Source organism: Azolla caroliniana, unplaced genomic scaffold (genome assembly GCF_043228905.1).
Source record: "Azolla caroliniana isolate FFs.n. ecotype wild unplaced genomic scaffold, voAzoCaro1.0.p SCAF_6, whole genome shotgun sequence".
NCBI classification, from domain to species: domain Eukaryota; kingdom Viridiplantae; phylum Streptophyta; class Polypodiopsida; order Salviniales; family Salviniaceae; genus Azolla; species Azolla caroliniana.
Genome location: NW_028230441.1, coordinates 11,487,882 through 11,509,050, shown reverse-complemented (window position 1 = coordinate 11,509,050; position 21,169 = coordinate 11,487,882).

Here is a 21,169-nt window from a genome sequence, read left to right as displayed (position 1 = left end):
ACTCACTCAAGCCAAAGGGTATAAGTGTTTCAACCCTTCCACCAAGAAGGTACGAGTGAGTAGGGATGTAGTATTTGACGAGTCGGCATCCTGGTATACAGTCGAATCAGTCTCATCCAACACAATCGAAACCGAGTTCGACACAGATATGGAGGAGGATGATTGACCGAGGCCCACATAAGAGGAAAGTCCAATCTCAACCAGGTTGAGTGGACCACAAGAGCCTCCAAGCGACCAAAGCACGTCATGGCCAAGTCCGAAGACGGATACCAAAGGTAAGGCCAAAATGCATGAGTACAAAGACTTAGATGGAAATGAATCGACTCACTCACATGACAGTGAGTATGGTGGACTCGATGTGTCCATCATGAGGACACCAGAAGGACCACGTCGCTCCACCCAAGAAAAGAACGTAGTCAACCAATTCGGCTACAATGATTTAATGGCATATCACTGTGCATTCATGATGAAGGTGGCAACAGTCCAAGAACTGGAAAAGAACGACATATCGCTATGCATTCATGATGAAGTTGGCAACAATGAGTATGGTGGATTGGATGTGTCTATCATTAGGACACCAGGAACACCATGTCGCTCCACCTAAGAAAAGAACGTAGTCCGCTGATTTGGCCACAACGATTACATGACATATCACTATGCATTCATCATAGACCAACTGGTATCCATGATGTGGATACCGGTTGGTCCACGTCTGGATATGTAATGACATATTATGTCAGGGGAGCCGTCTCATGGCAATCGAGGTTGCAGAAGGCTGTGGTGCAATCGACCACAGAAGCGGAGTACATGGTTGTTGTTGAAGCAGGCAAGGAGATAATCTGGATGAAGGAGTTTATTGGAGAGCTAGGAATTCGGCAAGAGGAATCCGGACTCTACTGTGACAACCAAAATGCCATCCACCTTGCGAAGAATGTTGCCTACCACTCGAGGACCAAGCACATCCAAAGGAGATACCATTGGCTCCAAGAGCGGGTAGAAGAAAAGGACTTTGCTTTGATGAAGATCCACACAACGGAGAATGGATTGGACATGCTGACAAAGGTGTTAACTGCAGAGAAGTTGGACGTGTGCCAGAGACAGGTCGGATTGACAAAACACCCCATGCCGGAGTGAAGGGGGCGTTTTTTAGGAGACAAGTCCCTCCAGATGGGAAGTGAGCACAAGCCGGATTAGTTGGATACGAGGAAGAAGAAAGATCGGATCCGGATCCATATCTAGATCGGTTCCGGATGAAGTATCCGGAAATGGCCATATTTGTAAATAGGTTTTGTCACGCCTATTTTGGGCTAGAATTGTAAATATCCCAAAAGTCGTATTAGTATAAATAAAACTTAGGGCAAATCATTATGAGTATGATGAGTAGTTTCTCAAGCTTGTTGCCTCTATAACTAAGAGAGAGAAAGAGAGAGTAAGGGAGAGTTCTAACTCTATTGTAACCATCGTCTAACGAAGAGGAGCTCAAGGTTGTTGCCTTAGAGTCTCTTGTGTATATTCCTCCCACCATAGTGATATATTTTGGAGTTTTGGGACTCCCGTGGTTTTTCCCTATTAGGGTTTCCAAATAAAATACTTGTGTCTCTGTACTATTGTTTTTCCTTGTCTTCTATTATCTGTCATTCTAAGATGTCCCACACGAGGAGTCGATACAAGAGACTACAGGCCCGACCGAAGACGTGCGCCCAGAATGGGCGCCGACCAGTGTTCCCACGGACGAAGGACCGCAGCCGGCGCAATCGCAAGAGGCGGCACCGGAGCAGACGAGACTCAACAACCTCCCTGATCTCGCGCCAACAAAACCGAGCGGATTCCCTGATCTCGCACCCATAGAAGCGACCGAGCCTATCGATGCTGCACCTACAACACAACCTCCGATAACCCCCGTCGCGACTACCGAAACTGACCATCCAAAGCCGAACATCCTGGACATTTTTTACGATGAGTGAAGGGTTGGGGTGGGTCCGATCGTGCCAGCACTGTCCCACAGGCATGCCATGTGTTGGCCGCCTTGGTCAGCCAAGTGGGAAAAAGCGAAGGAAAGGAAAGACGCAGGGACGGTTATGAGTCGTAACGTAATCATGAGGAAATAGTGGTTGCCGTAGAAAATAATAGAGTGTTATGAATGCATGTAACGGTTCACATGCCAAGCGTAACCGACCATGACTCGATATATAAAGGGCATGGAAAACTTGTAAAAAGGCGCGTAGAATTATTGGATACAGCTCTGAATATAGTTTTTGTTTTGCCCGACTCTCGGTGTTTTCTATGTCACGTGCTTCGCGTAATTGCCGACTCAGAAAGCCTCTCTACGGTCTCAAGCAAGCATAGAGAGCATGGCATTCAAAGATAATGCAATATCTTCACCAATTTGGCTTTCGAATGTCCAAGTCCAACAATTCTCTATTCATTCAAAATGACTCCAGAGGATAATTATTGCTCATAATTTATGTGGACGATCTGGTCATTGGAGGAGAGCACCTCGAGGACATCAAACATACCAAAAGGCTACTCTCTAGCTGATTCGAAATGAAAGACATGAAGGAGCTTCATTATTTTTTAGGAATAGAAGTAATTCGAACTCTTACGGTATCATGCTTTCTCAAAGACACTATATCCTCAATCTTCTTTACAAGTTTGGGATGACACAGTGTAAACCCATCACTACCCCTCCAATCGAAATCTAAAACTTGATGCCAACTCAGGCCCAAGAGAGTGTGAGTCGATGCTCTTTTGTCAGTTAGTTGGAAGCCTCATCTACCTCACAATTACCCGACCCGACCTGAGTTACCCGGTCGGCCTCCTTAGCCAATTTATGCAAACTCCACGAGACATCCATCTGGACTGTGCTAAGCGAGTGCTAAGGTATGTGAGTGGAACCATGGACTTCGGCATCCACCAATACGACTCGAAGGGTACACAGATGCCAATTGGGCCGACTACAAAGCCGATAGACGATCAACCTCAGGGTCGTCTTCTCCCTCGACAGCGGAGCCATCTCCTGGAGCAGAAAAAAGCAGTTGAAAGTTGCACAATCGAGCACCGAAGCTGAATACATGGGCACGGCCATTACCGCATGTGAAGCCGTTTGGCTCAAGAGAATCTTTAAGGATCTGGGCGTTCCCATCAAGGATCCGATTCTCCTTTACTTCGACAACATGAGCAATATTCACCTCGCTTGGAACCCAGTCTTCCACGCTTGGACTAAGCACATTGAGGTGCACTACCATTTCATCCAAGAACGTGTCCTGGCTGGAGATATCGACCTACAACACATAAGTATGACCTTGTAGACAACAAGATCTTCACGAAGGCACTCAGAGGTGACAAGTTGCGACAGTTCACGACAAACCTAGGTCTTTTGATCATCAACTAGCCGAGCTTGAGGGGGAGCGAGGAGCAGCAGGAGTCAACCAACCATTTGAAGTTGAAGCCAGAGTCGACTCAAGTCGACCCGAAGACCAGTCTGAACGAACCATCCGACAATCGGAAGTTGTGTTTGAAGAGGTGTGTTGAGAATCAAACTCAACTTCCCATGTGTGTGAACACACTATACGATACTCAAGTGTGTGACCACCCCACCTCCTTGTATAGTAACTAGTGTGTCATAGAAGTTAATGTACTATGACATAGTTAAGGCTCGACCTCTTTCCCAAGAGGCGCCTCTAGTGAGAGAACCTAGAGGGAAGGTGACTACATAAGCACCTTCTCCTTCTCTTTGTAACTGTTGGTCATTCTTGCTTCCTTGTAATACAGTTTTCTATTTTTTTGTAATCTCTCTCTCTCTCTCTCTCTCTCTCTCTCTCTCTCTATCCACACACACATACGGTTCTTCCACTACACAGAATCCATCTGATCCTTTATAGGGACCAATGAGCAATATGTCATCGACATAAACAACTATGATCATAAATACATCATCAACACACGTAACATATAAGGTTCTTTCAAGTGGACTATTCTCAAAACCAAATGCAATCAAATAGGCATGTATCTTTTCATACCAAGAACGCGGTACTTGCTTCAAGCCATATAATGCCTTTCTCAACATGCGCACTTTATGTTCATGCCCATTTTGCACAAAACCATGGGGCTGAATATACATACACTTCCTCATGAAGACCACCATTTAGAAATTTTGTTTTAATATCTATCTGATGTACATTCCGACCACGATGAGTTGCAATTGCACAGATGCTACGAATAGTACTCATATGCAGGTGGGAGCAAAGGTCTAATCAAAATCAATGCCTTTTTCTTGGGCATAACCTTTCGCAACAATCCTAGACTTATACATGTCAATTGTTCCATCAGGTTTATGCTTCAGCTTTTATACCCATTTAGTGCCAATAGCCTTCTTGATAGGAGGCAAGTCACTAAAAGACCATGTACAAGTCTTCATAATAGCATCATATTCTGATTGCATAACAACCATCCAATTTTCTGAATTTTGGGCTTCATCAAAAGAAACAAGCTCATTCTCATCACAATAACTAGAGACAACCATAACCTAACAATTTGATGCAAAAGAAACACTATGAGAACCTGAACGGGTACAATATGACAGTGGAACATCTAATTTGCTACCTTGCAAAATCTTGCACCAGCCATTTAGGCACAATCTTTTCCTCCTTTATATTAGCCCTCTCATCAGTAAGTACATCATGTAAGTCTGCATAAAAAATGGAATGATCTGCATCATTATGAGTAGCTTCCAAAGGCTGAGAAAGTGCCTCAAGTGAGCCAACGCTTAACTGTCCACTTGTAAAAAGAGGTAGAAAAGTGTCATACACATCGCTGGAACTAACTGATGTCTCCTTAGTACATGAAAGCAATGGCTGAATTACATCCTCCAAAAAAACATCACGGCTAACCAGAATGTGTTTCGTCTATGGATGATACAAATGATAGCCATTACTTTCAAAACTGTATCCAACAAAAATACGCTTCACTACTTTATCATCCAATTTTTTGTGTTGTTGTTTAGGCACTAATGCATATGCCAACCAACGAAAAACACGCGGATAGCAATAGATGGCTCGTGTCCATGCCAAGCCTCATATGGAGTGATAGAGTGCAGTGATTTAGTGGGACACTTGTTAAGTACATATGCTGCACACATAACAACCTCAAGCCAAAAACTATGTGGTAAAGTCTGACTTTTGACCATACACCGTGCCATTTCCATGAATGACCTATTATTTCTTTCAGCAACACCATTCTGTTGAGGTGTATAGGGCATTGTACACTGATGTTTTATCCCAAGTTCAGCCAGAAATGGATTAAAATCAAAAGACATATAATCCCCCACTTGATTAGAACAGAGGGTGCTCATTTTACATGGTGATAGATTTTTAGCCAAAGCTAGAAACTTTTGAAGCACAGAAACACTTCAAACTTTGCCTTCAATGGATATACCCATGCATGTCTGGAAATGTCATCAATGAAAGTCACATAGTAAAGATAGTTCCCAAGAGAATGTGTTTGCATAGGACCATAGACATCATGACAGGGAACTACACGCTCCCGATGAACAACGCTCGGCCAGAACCAAGCTTAGAATCAAACACAGGAAAAACGGGAATGAATGCACGACACAATGGAGAGAAGAGTACACAGGATGTTTACGTGGAAAACCCAAACTAGGGAAAAACCACGGCAGCCCATAGACTGCAAACTATCACTATATCAGAATGTACAATAGTGAAGCACCGAGGCAACGACCTCGAGCTTGCTATCTTCGCCACAGGCGGCGGTTACAACAGAGGCAACGACCTCTTCCTCTCTCTCTCTCTCTCTCTCTCTCTCTCTCTCTCTCTCTCTCTCTCTGTACACTGTTGCGCTCTAATCTTGCGCCAACAAGAATGACAACAACCCCTTTACTAAGTTTGCCCTAAGTCATATTTATACTAATATGACTTTTCGGCTATTTACAAATATAACCCCGATGGACTCTCAGAAACATATTTACGAATATGTCCCTTCATCCGGTGAGCACTCCTCACCGGGCCTGCATCATCCGGCGCTTGCCGGCACACGTCATCCGATTCTCACCGGGTCTTCACCATCCGGCTCTTGCCAGGTACTCGTCATCCGGTTCTCACCAGGTCTTCCGTTGCCGAGTACTTGTCATCCGGTTCTCACCGGGTCTTCCGTAGCCGGGTACTTGTCATCCGGTTCTCACCGGGTCTTCCGTAGTCGGGTACTTGTCATCCGGTTCTCACCGGGTCTTCCGTAGCCGGGTACTTGTCATCCGGTTCTCACCGGGTCTTCCGTAGTCGGGTACTCCACATCCGGTTTCGGTTTCGGCCTCGGCCGAGTTTGCTCAACAGTACTGTTCTTCTCACTTCCCATCCGGAGGGACCTGTTTCCTAACACATCACTATGAACAAGCTGCAATTTCTGCGTAGCTCACTAAACCATCTTTTGGAAAGAATGAATGCTACATTTTGCCCAAAATACAACCTTCACATACATGCTTTCGAGGTGCCTCAACTTTGGGCAAGGAGGACACCATTTCAGATTTCTCCAGGCACAACAAACTCGCAAAATTTAGATGACCTAAGCGTGCATGCCAAACCGTTGCATCTGAAATAGCCTGAGAATCATGTATTGCACACGCTAAATCATTTATAGATCTTTCATAATCTATGCGCTAATACAACCCACGACATAAAACGCCAGAAGTAATAATAACATCGCCATTGGACAAATCATGAATTGTACACCAGTCATCAACAATTTTAACAACCAAGCCAATCTTGGCTAATGCTGAAACTGGCAACAAATTTTTCTGGATCCCCAACACAAGCAAAACATCTCACAAAGTGAAAGGACTACCATCAGTAGTAGTTAAAATGAACTTACCATCACTCATAACTAGATAAGATGAGTTGTTGGTGCATGTGACAGTATTCCTTGTATGGGCAAGCTCCAATGAAGTGAAGAAATTGTGTTGCGAGGTAATATATTTGGTGGCCCCACTATCAAAGTAATAAACATCTGGTTCTACAACAGAAATAGATTGTTGAAGTGAAGATGGGTCAAAACTGCAAACAATAGTAAATGCACATTCTTCATTCTACACAAGATTTGCAGAGTTTGTTTCTGGTGCAGATACTTTTGCAACAACTAGTCCTGCCTCTTTTGTAGCCAATTTTGGACAATTTTTTATAATATGATCATTTCCTTTACAGTATTTGCAAAACAGTTTTTGTTTCTAGTCTTGGTTTTTTTCATTCACTTGTGAAGTATTGGCAAATCTCTGCTTGCTAGCAAATGAGTTGCATTTACCTTTGCCCTTCTAACTAGCTAGGAAAGCTTAATCTACACGGATAATAGACCTATTTTGCCTAGACTGATCTTTGTGGAACAAAACAAAAACTAACTCCTCGAATGATAAGGCATTGGGATTACCTTTCATTATTAAACGAAGAGTAGAAGCAAAACTCTTATATGAATTAGGAAAACCATTTAGAATGGTCTAAAGAAGTGAACTATCTGGTATTATTTTATCATCAAAAATTAATTGTTCCATTAAATCTCTAATTTTTGTAAGAAAATTGTCCATAGAATCACCTTTGTTCATATGTTGACTCTCCAATTCTTTTCGAGAGAGAATTGAGAGGAAATTATTGTATTGCACTATAAGATGGATTACAAAGAGTAGGAAATAGGGAGCTATAGAATGGCGTTGAACCAATTTGGTTTTGGGATGATTAATAGATCCCTATTGTAAGACAACCTAGAATTGAACTTGTGGTGTAAGGTTCCAAAAGGGATACATGAAACATCAGATGAAGACGCATGTGTGGAGGGAGGCGAAAACGAAATGCAACATCACTTATCTTACTAGTGCTCATGTACGGGCCAAAACGTTGGTAATCCAATTTATCACAAGGCCTAGTGGTCTTGATGTTGTGTTGGAGAAGCCATACATGATACCCAACATGAAACATTTTGCAGGAGTCTAGGCGATGACGATACACAAGCCTCTCGTGTGTAACTTGATCATCATGCAAATTGTGGAGAATGGTAGCGTGAATTTCTTGGAGGCGACTAGGACGGTCCTCCGCAACAGGGTTGGTAGGAACTTCCGGATGCGCATTCATTGTCCTCTAAGGATGACAACCCGTATCGGCAAAAAATGGGGAATATCCCGTTGAAGAATGGACTGAGTTGTTGTAAGTGAATTCAGCCAAGTGGAAAAAATCAACCCAATCATCTTGTTGGTAGTTGATGAAACAAGGAAGATATTGCTCCAAAGTTTGGTCGGTACGCTCAGTTTGGCCATTAGTCTCGGGATGATAGCCCAAAGAAAGCTTAGCCGAAATTCTAAGAAGTTTGAACATGTGCTTCCAAAACTTTGAGATGAATTGTGGAACACGATCACTAATAATATCATCCGAAAGACCATGATGCCTGAATACCTCCCACATAACTAGATCGACCGCCTCTTGACTAGTAATAGACTTCGTACATGGGAAGAAATGTGTCATTTTGGTAAGTCGATCGACCACCGTGAGAACTGCATGAAAACCTTTCGAAACTGGGAGATCGGTAATGAAATCCAAGGATATCGACTTCCAAGGATTTTCAGGAATGGGAAGTGGTTGTAGTAAGCCATAGGATCGGTGTCGAGAACTCTTTGATCGACAACATGTATCACATCTGCGAACATACTCGTCAACAAAATGACGAAGGTGAGGCCACCAATATTGTCGAGAAACTAATTCTAGAGTTTTGCGAACTCCAAAATGTCCAGCCATTGGTGTGTCATGGCAATGTTGTAAAACTTGTATTCATGGGGGACCATCAGGAACATACAATAGGTTTTGTCGAAACAGAAACCCACCGTGCCAATAGAATTGATGATAGTCATGACGAGTATTTTTCGATTGCGAGCAAGAAGCACGATCGGGGACGATATGATCCAAAACATCATTGGTGATTTCATCAGTGGTCATATGATCTTGAATGGAATCAAGAAGAGTGGAATCTTCAAGTGTTGTCATGACATTAACTGCCATTAATCATAGGCGATTAGGACCCAAAAGGATTTGTTTTTTATGCTCAAATGCAGGTTCCCCTGGACGAAGTTCCATATAAGAGCGTCGAGAAAGAGCATATGCTTTGCCTTGTTGTATCCATATATGATTACAAAGTCAAAGTGAGAAAAAAATTGTGCCCACTAGGCTTGTCGACGACTCAAGAGTCGAGCATTTTGGAAATATGTCAAGTTCTTATGATCATTATAGGCAATGATCCGCTGAGAAGAACCTTCCAGAAAATGTCACCATTCTTGAAAAGAATCCACAATTGCAAGAAGTTCTTTGTCGTGGATCTTGTAGTTCATCTCTACAGCTTCAAACTTTCGAGAATGAAAGGCGACAGGGTGTAGTTGTATGTCATCTCCGATTTGTGATAGGACACTCCCTAGTGTAAATTCAGATTCATTAGCTTCAAGGATGAAGCGTTTTGTTGGGTTGACATGTGCTAAAATAGGTGTCGATGTAAACGCTCGTTTTAAACTTTCAAATGCCTCAGCTGCATCTGAACTCCATATGAATGGTTGATTTTTGTGTGTGAGTGGAGTGAGTGGAAGCACGACCTTCGAATAATTTTTAATAAATTTCCGATAAAAATTTACAAACCCAAGAAAACATTGCACATTGTGCACTGAAAGGGCCGTCAGCCAATCTAAAATTGCTTGAACCTTCATGGGGTCCATAGAAATATCATCTAATGATACAACATACCCCAAAAATTCCACTTGATTCTGGTTGAAACTACACTTTTCTAATTTTGCGTGGAGACCATATTCCCGTAGTCAACGTAGTACATGACGAACATGTTTATCATGCTCCTCTTGGGTCTTCGAGTAGATCAAAATGTCATTTAGGTAGAATATAGTGAAGATATCAAGAAAGTCTTGTAAAATATCATTCGTCATATGCTGGAAAATTGCAGGTGCATTTGTGAGACCAAACGACATCACAATATACTCGAAATGTCCATAGCGAGTGCGAAAAGCAGTCTTCCATTCATCCCTCGGATGAATCTAAACTAGATTATATGCACCGGAAAGGTCCAACTTCGTGAAATATTTTGCTCCACTGAGACGTTCCAAAAGATTCGGGATTAATGGTAGAGCATATATATTCCAAATAGTCACTTTGTTTAACCCTCGATAATCCATGACCAACCAAGAGAGACCCATTCTTTTTCTTAATGAAGAAGATAGGTGCACCAGTAGGGGATCTAGAATGCCGAATGAATCCATTTGCCAGATTCTCGTCGATATATTCCCGCAAAGTCTCTAGCTCTACAGGTGAGAGATTATAAATTGGCCCCCATGGAGGTTCTTTCCATGGTGTCGAGACTTGAGAATAGGAGAGAGAAAGATAAGATGATGATAGAAGGTATAGAGAGAGAGAGAGAGAGAGAGAGAGAGAGAGAGAGAGAGAGAACACTAGAAATGGAAAGACAGTTTATATTATAAGAGAGCAAGTATTACAAAGAGTAGGCTAAGGGGCTACAAACTAGTGTTGAACCGAATGAGTTGTGATGAATGAATAGACACCTATTTATAGGTCCTTATGGAGTATTCTAGAATATTTTAGATATTTATGATATTTAATATAATCATAGAATATCCTAGAATGTTCTAGAATACTCTAAATATCTTGTAGTAACTAATAATACATTTATTATGACTATACATCATATATGTTATTATAATGGTTAAAGGTCTAACACATAGACCAAGACGTCTCGGGCTCGAATCCTTGTAAGGCCAAAATGTATGTCTTCATGACACCTGGTTGTATGGTTGATGCTCCAGCAATGTATTGGCCTTTACCTTATCAAAGACATATGAGAACTCTTTGTATTTTCTGGTAGTTTAATGTCCATTTCATATAAGGTGGATGATGGAGTTGCTACAATTGTGAATACAAACATGTCCTCGTTCCCCCCTTCCTCACATAGCCGATGTAGAGAGATGGTCGATAACTTATGGGATCCAGTATCTGATGTCGGAGATTTGAGGGAGGCGAGCTTTGTTCGTTTTTCCTGGGTCTCCTCAATTGTTCTTTTCATCCAATCAATCTTTGGGTTATGGAGTTCAAACCAAGGGAGACCTAGAACTACTGGGTGTTCTGGACTACGAATAATGTTGAAAGAGATTATGCTTGTCAAATCACCAAGAACTATACGAATTGGCTCGGACTCCTCGACTATATCACTTGATGCTATTGGACGCCCATCAATGATTCCTAAGGCTATTGGGTTCGTGTTAGGAATAACGCTCGGCCCAAACACTTAATGGAAGAACAAAAACAGAAATGGAGGTTAATACACTTATACAGAAGAGACGATGCGGGATGTTTACGTGGAAAACCCTAACAGGGAAAAACCATGGGAGCCCACAGACTCCAACTATCACTGTATGAGAAAGGAGGTACAATGGGAGACTTAAAGGCAACGACCTCGAGCTCTATGTCTGCGGCAACCGGTGGTTACAACAGAAACTCATTCTGTATCTCTCTCACTCTCACTCTGTACAACTGATGATGATAACTAACTCTAGCTATAAGGTTTGCCCTAGTTGCTTATAAACTAAAGTAACTTTCTGGCTATTTACAAGTATAGCCCTCAAGAGGCATTTTTGACTATTTACAATTATAGTCTTTCGATTTCAATTTCAATTTCTGATTTCAATTTCAATTTCGGCCTCAGCCGAGATACTCACCAACATGGTCCTTCTCTTCCCATCCGGAGGGACATGTTTCCCAACAGTTCGGGAGCTTATTCAAGAGGATGTTTTGTGACAATGTAAACTCATGATCCATGAAACAAGAGTTGGTTCTAGAATCTAGGAGGGTAGAGGCTAGGACTCGATGACATGTAGATGTGGTAAGCTCAACTTGTGTACAAAAAACTCTACTAACTTGATTTGATGAAATGGAACCACGACTAGGAACAAACTCTATATATCTAGGATGGTCCAACCAAATGGCTCCTATTTTGGCCGGACTTACTCGTTTAACACATCCTCTAATTGGCTCAAGACATCGAATCTATTCTCATGGCATGGGCTATATAGGCTTACTTATGTTATTAGAAGTAATAATGGAACTTGAAGTAGGGTTGTCATGTGCACTTACTTGGTATATGTACTTGATGTCTAGGTTTATGTGGACAATTCACGACTATATGTCCTGGACCGTCGCAATATAGGCATAGGCAGTGCACTCAACGTCGTTGCTTCTCAGCATCTGATAAAGGCCCTTGACGTTGTGTTGACTCTATTTCCATCAAAGTTGGGGCATCCCTTGTAATGGGTCTGGAAACTTGTGGAGGCGTTGCGACTACATAAGAGTACGTCTGTTCTGGTTGACGGCATAACATTTGTTGGCGCTCAGAACGTTGTCGTGAAGAAAACCGTCCATAAGCGGAATCGGCGCACCTAGGCGTGGGAACCGGTTCTTCACGCGCGCACGCTCCAAGTTGTACATAGAATCGAATTAGGAGGATGGTCGGCAGGAACGGGCCCTAACACGAGTAAAGACAAAGACCGCGCGAACAGTCTTTTCGATCACGCGCGCGAACTGTACGAATCGGCGGCGTAACTACGCGGATGCGTGAAGAACGGAGCGGATCCCTGTCCAAAAGGGACAGGGAATAAAGCTGACATGACGGCCTGCTCGTCGGCCTATATAAGGAGGAGGAAAGAGCTGTTGCAGGGGTCTCGCACGGAGAGGACGAGGTGCTGCCAAACCGATTTCGGGGCTTCTCTCTCACTCCCGCTTTCTCTGTCTTCTGCTCCATCGCGTACCTGTGCAGGTTTGGAGGAGGCTTGCGCTGTTCCGTGGAACGCCCCGAGTGCGTCCTGCAGCTCCTCCGACCTGTTTTCCCTTTCTGTGCGTCGCGACATACAGGGGGTCGGCATCTGTTCGCCGCCCTGTTCGTTTTCGCTAGTATCTATTTCGTGCCCCACCGTGGGTTGTAATACTTTAGTCTGTTATTTTCTTGCATTCATAAGTACATATCTTTCGTTGTTGCGTCCATTTGCGTAGGCGTTTATTTGTGATCTCTGTTTGTTGGGCCGTGTCCCTGTGCAATCTTCGGTTCTGTGTAATCGGGTCTCTCTCTCTTACTCCTCTCTCTCTTGCTCTTCGGTCCGAGACCCCCGTGGTCCCTCCTCCTTTCTGCACGCAAGGGCGTAGCAACCCCAACATCTTTGGTGAACCCGACGTGAAAGAGGCGGCAGAAGAGCAGAAGATGAGGGGGTCGGATCTCGCAGAGGCCATGGCTTCGGCCGTGGATCGGATTGTAAACGCGCGCGAGATCACCGGTGCCCTCGACAGAGCTATTGAGGCGGTCGTCGGCACGATCGGCCGGTTCGATGGGAAGGATGCCACGAAGTATTTGGCGTCCTACGGTGCAGAGATGCTGATGCGGGACATTCCGGAAGAAAGGCGTCTTGCCGGATTTCCCCGAGTGGCGATGCCGAGCATCCATGCGGAGGTGCTCGAGGTGCGGACGGAGAGCCGTACCTGGGAGGAGTTCGAAGGTCGGCTCCTAGAGAAATACGGGCTGGACGACGCGCTCCGGCTTTCGAAGCGAAGGTTCATGGAATGGGTGGAGTCCCCGGGGAAGGGAAGAAACGCGTCGGCGCTCCTCCGGGAGTTCGAGGAAAACTTTGCGCGCCTTTCGGCGCTCGACCGAACCATCCTGGACACGAGCCGGGTCTTGCTGTTTGTCAAGTCGGTCGACGAACGGGATCGGGAGCACGTGGGCCTCTTGCTGGAAACCGAAGACGGGCTCACTACGGACTGGGCGGCTGTCAGGAAGGTCTGTGGCCGTTTCGACAAACGGCGAGAATGGGCGGATAACGGTGCAACCGGGTCGGGCTCGGTCGCAGCAAGGAAGCTCGATCCAGCGCCACAGGTGCGAAAGGAAGAGACCCGAGAGTGGTTGGATACCGGTTCGGCTTCGACCGGTGTAGTCAGAGGCTCAACCGGAGGAGCGGCGCTGGAGGAATTGACGAAGGCGATAAAGGACCTCCAAATCGCGCAGGCCCGAAGGGAAGGAGGCGAACCGGCTCGTGACCGACGGCCGGCGGCAGGAAACAGGTGCATGTGGTGCGATGAAGTCGGCCACATTCGGAAGGACTGCGGCGACTTCGCGGAGGCGCTGAGGAACAGGGTGGTGTACCTGTGGGAAGGACGGGTGCATGCCAGCGACACCCGAAGGGCCCTGAGCCGAAACGACGGAAAGGGTGGTATGAAAAGGTTGATGGAAGAGGCGGCGGCCCGACACGCGGAAACCGTCCACTACTCGGCGTCGGCCGGCATTCGAGTCGGGGGCGGCGAGGCCCGAAGGGAAAGCAAAGCCGGATTCTGGCCGACGATGCTGGAAGGCCTTGCCGGTGCAAGGCTTAAAGGGGAGGAATCGGACCGTGCGGAGAAACGGGTACGGGAGATGACCGGGTGGAGCGACCCGGTCGAGGAAAAGACGGGCTTCGTGGAAGCCGCTTGCCGGAACTACGAGGCTCTGGTAGAAGAGAAGCGGGTGGGGAAACCCGGGGCGACCGGGCCCTCACAACGATACGAGACCCGGTCCGGGCCACGACGGGACGAAGCCGGCGGGGCCGGTACGCAAGATAAACCCCAGAAGGGCGGGTACCGTCTGGGGACGGAGATAGAAAGAACCACGGACTTACGAAAGGTCCTGGAGGAACGGATCCTCGACAGCAAGGTGGAGCTGTCGCTACGGGAGGTGCTGGGAATCGCCAAGAAGGAGTTCCACGACTCCATCGTGGACTTGGTGAAACGGAAGAGGCTGTCAGCGGAGACAGAACCGGAAAGACCGGTGGAAGTGCGGACGACGCACCTAGACGACATGGCGCTGGGAGACGAGTGGGCGGAAAGCCACTATTCGAGACCGCACTGGGCCCGAGCGACCACGGAAACCCCGGTGAAGATCGGCGATGTCCAGGAACCGGTGATAGCTTTGGTAGACCACGGATCGGAGATCAATTTGATGTCCATGGACTTCTATAAGAAGGGCAAATGGCCGATCAACACCAAGCACGGGTGGAAAATAAGGGCAGCAACGCGCGCCACCGAGGAACTGCACGGGGCCTGTCCGAATGTGCGAGTCAAGATCGGCGACGTCGAGATTGACCAGCACTTCTTCGTGCAGGAGACGTCTTCGCATCCGGTCATACTGGGAGAGCCGTACATCACGGCGGCGCGAATGGAAACCAAGGTGCTGGACAATGGTCCGGCCTATGCGCGGGTCAAGAGCCAAGACGGGCGCCATTCGGTCCAGTTTTTGACGGTTAGGCCGAACCACGAGCGTAACCGCGACTCCCTCGGTTCCGATAACCGAGAGGATTTTTAGAGAGGGCTGCCAAGGCGTGGGGCCGCGACAGTCCGGACACCCCGGGAAAACCCCACACCTGTACGATAAAACCAAAGAAACCTTGTACCATAGGTAGGGAATTTTTGTTCTCCGACAGCGGAGCGTGTACGATAGTCGGCATCGGCGGCCGAGAGAAGACAAAGGCGGAGGGGAGACTTCGAGCGTGCGGAGTTCTCGGCCCTGACGAGGAAATCAACGGAGCCGTGGAGGCGGTCTCATTCGACGACACCTTGGGAATGCTGGGAAAGGTAGTCGAAGAAGGCCTTAACGAAGACCGGACGATACCGGTGTGTTCCGAGGAGATGTACGGAGTCATCGCGGACTTCGGTCGAGGGCTCGAGTCAGTTCGGACGGCCCACGTAAGCACCAAGTACAAGACTGTGGACCGGAAGGTAAGGCCAGTCGCGGCACCCTTACCGGAGGACAGCGCGTCGAGAATCAAAGGGGTTGCATCGGACCCTAGTCTACGAGATCCGGCCTGCATAGGACACACCTTCACCGACGAGACGCTCCGAGAGCTCAAAATCGGTGGGGGCGGGTTCCTACTGCCGGCGGAGGAAGACCGGTTTCGGCGAATGCTCGGAAGGCACGGGAAAGCCTTCGCATTCTCGCCGGAGGAAATCGGGTGCGTTGACCCGACGATCGTGGAGCCGATGGTGATATTCACGGTACCGCATGTACCATGGAATCTCAAGCCAATCCCGGTTCCAAGAGCTCACATCCCGAAGTTGATGGAGCTGCTGAGGCAGAAAGTTGATATGGGAATTCTCGAGCCGTCGAGCGCCCCATATTCGAATCGATGGTTTACCGTACCGAAGAAAAACGGTTCGTTGCGCTTCATCCAGGACCTGCAGCCGGTCAATCGAGTGACCATTCGGAACGCAGGGATCGGACCGACCATAGACGAGTTCGCGGAGGCCTTCGCCGGAAGGTCAATTTACTCGGTCGGGGATCTATACTCAGGGTACGACCAGTTCCAGCTAGCCGTGGAGAGCAGAGACATTACGACGATGCGAACTCCCCTCGGCCTAGTTCGGATGTGTACACTGCCGCAAGGAGGGACCAACTCGGTGGCCCACATGGTGAATGCGATGAACAAGGTTCTGAGGGACTGTATCCCGGACATCACCATGCCGTTTCTGGACGACATCCCGATCAAGGGATGCCCGGTGGAAGAAAAGGACGAGACGATCGGGCCGGACGGATGCCGGCGATTCGTGGCGACGCACATCGACGACTGCGAGAAGGTGCTGCAAAGGCTAGAGGATGCGAGACTCACCTTCTCCGGGGAGAAGTCGGCCTTCGGGCAGTCAGAAATCATGGTGGTCGGACACCTGTGCGGACCATATGGCCGAAAACCGTCTCCGGCAAAGGTAGAAGCCATCTCCGCGATGAAGCCCGACTGCAGCTCGGTCACGGAAGTACGGAGATTCCTGGGGGCATGCGCGTTCTACCACATATGGATCCCGCATTACGCACACGTCGCGGAGCCACTGTACGGGTTGCTGAAAAAGGGGCGAAGGTTCGAATGGCTAGACGAGCACGCGGAATCGGTCCGGAAGCTGAAAGAGGCCCTGGCAGCGGCACCGGCACTCCGGAAGGCGGTATACGGGAAGGGTACCCCGGTATTCATAACGGTGGATACCAGTCCGACCGGGATCGGATGGGTCGTGAACCAGGAAGACGAGGACGGCGATCGGTTTCCGATCCGATTCGGCGCGAAAGTCCTCAGTGAACGGCAGCGAGGATACGCCCAGGTTAAACGCGAACTCTGGGGTATTGTTTCGGCGGTTAAGGCCGACAAAGACTACCTGATAGGGACAGAAGTGATCATCGAGACGGATTGCCTGCCGATTCTCGGTATGGTTTCCGGATGCGCGACTCCGGACCTGGCGATGCTCAGGTGGATAGCGTACATCAAGTCCCTGGACCCGGAAATACGACACATTTCCGGGAAAGACAACGCCATGGCCGACATGCTTTCGAGGGCGAGGTTCGACGACGAGGACGGCATGGTTTCGGAAGACGAAGAAGTCGGCGTGGATTTCTTCGAGGCAGCATACGTAACGACCGACGGGATGAGCACTCCGGCGCTTAACGAGTTCGACGCGAGCAAGTACGACGGGGAGTGGCTGCAGATCGGCGGGTTTTTGAAGACAATGACGCCCGATGCGTCATGGACGAAGGACGAGGCCAACCGGATCCGGAAGAAAGCATATCGATTCTTTCTCCGAGATGGGCATTTGTGGAAGCACCCGAAGAAGAGGGACGGCGCTCCGCTCCGGGTGGTGGCGATGAAGGAAGAACAGGAGGAGCTGCTAACGGCCTACCACGACAGCCCTTGGGCTGGACACCGTGGGACATGGGCTACGTTTGAGAAACTGAAGGGGAAGTATTGGTGGCCGGGGCAGTACCGGGACGTGCATCGGTTCGTGACAACTTGCGAGAGCTGTCAGATGCACTCCATAGTCCGACATCGGGACGAGCTTCACCCCACGTACCCTCCGACCATCCACTTCAAATGGATGGTAGATCTGGTGACGATGCCAATGGGGGTAGGACAGATGCGGTACCTGGTCCTAGCACGGGAGGATCTGACGAACCAGGTGGAAGGACGAGCCCTCCCGAACAAAACAACCGCGGCCGTGTGTCGGTTCCTAATCGAGGACGTGATATGCCGGTACGGGTGCGTCGGGAAGATCGTGGCTGATCGAGGGGAGTTGGACACCGAAGAAGCCGCGGAGCTGTTCGACCGGCTCGGAGTTAAGCTCTCGCTCACCACTGCGTACAACCCGGAGGCGAATGGGAAGGTGGAGCGCGGACACGGGCCGATAGTCAAGGCGCTGGTTCGGGCATGCGGAGGCCAAGTCGGTAACTGGCCGCGGCTGCTACCTTATGCTTTGTGGGCAGACCGGACCACGCACAGTTCGGTAACCGGGTACATGCCGACGGAGCTCATGTTCGGCCAGAAACCGATCATGCCGATGGAACGGACGATCTCCTCGTGGGCAACGGTCGACTGGAGGGACGAGATGAGCCGGGAGGAGTTGTTGGCCGCGCGCATACGACAGCTCGAGCGGAGACCGGAGGACGTGGAACTGGCTGCGGAGAAGCTCCGGGTGGCGAGGAAGAAGAACAAAGCCAGGTTCGACCGAACGCACCGGCTCCGACCGAAGAAAATCGAAGAAGGTGACTGGGTGCTCGTCTACGATAGCAGTCTCGACAACCAGCACCGAGCTACACGGAAGTTTGCACGAAGGTGGTTCGGGCCTTACGTGGTACAGAGCGCCAATGACAACGGGACGTATCACCTGGCGGAACTCGACGGCACGAGAATGGCGATACCGGTTGCAGGGAAGCGGATCAAAGCGTTCAAGAAGCGACACGACGACGAGCCAGACCCGGCTCTCCTGGTCGGCAGTGACGAACGATCCGAAAACGAGGAATGAAGACGGGCCGGTTTTCTCCGTCCCAACTCTCTTGGCGCATACCGGAGGATGCGCGGTTAGGTGGGGGCGGATGTCGTGAAGAAAACCGTCCATAAGCGGAATCGGCGCACCTAGGCGTGGGAACCGGTTCTTCACGCGCGCACGCTCCAAGTTGTACATAGAATCGAATTAGGAGGATGGTCGGCAGGAACGGGCCCTAACACGAGTAAAGACAAAGACCGCGCGAACAGTCTTTTCGATCACGCGCGCGAACTGTACGAATCGGCGGCGTAACTACGCGGATGCGTGAAGAACGGAGCGGATCCCTGTCCAAAAGGGACAGGGAATAAAGCTGACATGACGGCCTGCTCGTCGGCCTATATAAGGAGGAGGAAAGAGCTGTTGTAGGGGTCTCGCACGGAGAGGACGAGGTGCTGCCGAACCGATTTCGGGGCTTCTCTCTCACTCCCGCTTTCTCTGTCTTCTGCTCCATCGCGTACCTGTGCAGGTTTGGAGGAGGCTTGCGCTGTTCCGTGGAACGCCCCGAGTGCGTCCTGCAGCTCCTCCGACCTGTTTTCCCTTTCTGTGCGTCGCGACATACAGGGGGTCGGCATCTGTTCGCCGCCCTGTTCGTTTTCGCTAGTATCTATTTCGTGCCCCACCGTGGGTTGTAATACTTTAGTCTGTTATTTTCTTGCATTCATAAGTACATATCTTTCGTTGTTGCGTCCATTTGCGTAGGCGTTTATTTGTGATCTCTGTTTGTTGGGCCGTGTCCCTGTGCAATCTTCGGTTCTGTGTAATCGGGTCTCTCTCTCTTACTCCTCTCTCTCTTGCTCTTCGGTCCGAGACCCCCGTGGTCCCTCCTCCTTTCTGCACGCAAGGGCGTAGCAACCCCAACAACGTCGTTCAAATAGGCAATTATCACATCGCACAACTCGACTAATGGTCTTTGTAAGAGACTTCGGATTTTCCCAAGGGAATTGATCTATTAAGGCCGCCTCATCCCAAGGGATATTGCATGCTAAGAGACGGAAATCAGTTGTGTAAGCTGGCACGGGACGATCTCCTTGTCGGAGCCTTCAAATCTTGTTTATTGTTGTCCTAGTGTTGTCGGTGTCTCCGAAACTAGCATGAAACTCCTTAACAAAAGCCTCAAAATCCTCAAGGAACGGTGATTTCTTCTCGAGAAGTGGTGCAAACCATGCTAATGCCGTACCACATAGCACGGTTCCCACTAATCCCACACAAGCAACGTTAGTTGGGTACTGATTGGGATGCAACTGAATAACCAAATGGACTTGATTCAAAAAGCCTCAAAATAAAGACCTTGTACCATCAAACTTGGTAGGGAGGCTAACCTTTGGTTCTCTATGGGAGTTTAAAGCCCTCGACACTCGTTCTCGTAATGACAATATAGTAGCCTCAAGTTGGTGAGCCCCTTGTAATAACTCTTCATATTGTTGAGCTTTTTTGGTACTCACTTGTTGTAGGTCCCCAAGTAGCCTTCGATTTTCATGCTCTAATGCCACAAATTTATTTGTAAGCATGTTGAGCTCAGAAAGAACATGCATATATTCCTGTTTTCTCACAGGCTCCATAGCTTACGAGGGGAGAGGAGAAGAAAGAAGAGAACATTTTGGAAGAGGGCAAAATGTGGAAATTGGTTCAAACTGACATGACAAAGAGAGAGAGAGAGCCCAGATGGATGTAGCTCAGTCAGTAAGGTTGCCCGATAGAGACCAGGTGGTCATGGGTTCAACCCCTACATTCCACAGTGGCATCTAGTGAATTAAGATATATGTATGAAGTATATAATAGAGAGGTGAGAAAATTGTGTTTCGAACCTAAGATGTAGTGCTTGTTAGCATAAGCTAATTACGATAAAAGAGAGAGAGAGAGAGAGTGTGTGTGTGTGTTAAGACACAGAGTGAGAGAATTGAAAGGAAATTATTGTATTGCACTATAAGATGGATTGCAAAGAGTAGGCGATAGGGAGCTATAGAATGGTGTTGAACCAATTTGGTTTTGGGATGATTAATAGATCCCTATTTATAAGTTCCTATAGAGTATTCTAGAAGTTTCTAGAATATAGAGTACTCTAGAAGGTTCTAGTCTATAGAACACTCTAGAATATTCTAGGACATTCTGGAATGTAGAGTAATCTAGAATATTCTTATGATATTAAACTATATATTCTAAAAACTATACATATAAACATATTATTACACTGGTTAAGGATTTGACATGTGTATAACAAAGTTGTGGGTTCAAATTCTTTCGAGACAACATAT